At 39.8% G+C, this 779-nt stretch overlaps 1 long non-coding RNA gene across 1 annotated transcript; it reads left to right on the top strand.

Moving 5' to 3' along the window:
- The first annotated feature begins 78 nt into the window (after positions 1–78).
- LOC113473326 lies at positions 79–779 on the top strand. The gene is made up of 2 exons (XR_003395331.1): positions 79–343; positions 712–779. It is a non-coding gene; the product is annotated as an uncharacterized LOC113473326 (long non-coding RNA).

The following is a 779-nucleotide window of genomic DNA, read 5'->3' on the forward strand; positions in this document are numbered from 1 at the left end:
AATCTTCCGGGATTTTTTGTAGTGTGGGGAATGTAGGGGGAAATAATTTAAAGCGTCCGGCAACACTGTCTATTTTTTTGTAGATTGCTGAAATGGAAATAATGGGAAATTTTGAAATTTGAAAGTTAGAAGTAAGAAGTAAGGAAAAGAAACTAGGAGGATTTAGAGTGAGAGACGAGAGACTACTGACTACTGCTTTTACTACCTAACGAGTCAAGATATGAGACCCTAGAGAAGAGCAAGCTGTGAAATGAAAATTTCACTCCTAGCTTCATAAAACCTGTGAGACGAGACAAATTACAATAGTTCTGAAACTCTCTTACACAGTCCTAGAAATCCCAAAGTAAGTACCTTGAAGGAAGTATCTTCCCCATTGAGGAGAATGATGGACAGTTTGTACCTTCATTATTTTAGCCTGAGGCTTTTTCCTGAATTATCTCAGGATTGAAATTAATCTGGTACTTTAGGTAGGTAATTTGACTTGTAAGGCCCACTATCAGGGCCCCTTGAGCTCAAATTTCTCCTTTAATATGTGCCAGGTTCTAAAAAATTGGTCCTTGGACCTCACTACCTCAGAGGTACATGAAGTGTGTCGGGAGGCACTCAAACATCAAGGGTTTGAAGTGCCAACCAGCCTCTATGAACACTAAATAGAGTTTCACCCTTTTTAGAAGTGTGACATTATTTTACTCATAATTTCTTCCTCCCTAGGTGATTGTTCACCATGACATCCATTATCAAGATGACAGCCTTGTCCGGAACAATGGACGAGTCCCCGC

This window comes from Diaphorina citri, unplaced genomic scaffold, assembly GCF_000475195.1.
Source record: "Diaphorina citri unplaced genomic scaffold, Diaci psyllid genome assembly version 1.1 scaffold24874, whole genome shotgun sequence".
Lineage (NCBI taxonomy): Eukaryota > Metazoa > Arthropoda > Insecta > Hemiptera > Psyllidae > Diaphorina > Diaphorina citri.